Here is a 262-nt window from a genome sequence, read left to right as displayed (position 1 = left end):
ATATATATATATATATATATATATATATATATATATACGTGTGTGAATGTATGCATTGATTCAATCATAACCATACACGTACATATATATGTAGACAGAGAGAGAGAGAGAGAGGGAGAGAGAGAGTGACATAGAGGGAGAGAGAGAGAATGTATAATAAATATATATAATATACATATAAATTCATGTATATATGTGTCTATTCTCTCAGTCAGACTGCGGCCATATGTATGTGTGTATATATATATATATATATATATAT

Source organism: Octopus bimaculoides, chromosome 1 (genome assembly GCF_001194135.2).
Source record: "Octopus bimaculoides isolate UCB-OBI-ISO-001 chromosome 1, ASM119413v2, whole genome shotgun sequence".
Lineage (NCBI taxonomy): Eukaryota > Metazoa > Mollusca > Cephalopoda > Octopoda > Octopodidae > Octopus > Octopus bimaculoides.
The sequence above is the reverse complement of the archived record's forward strand: the minus strand, read 5'-3'. Positions refer to the sequence as shown.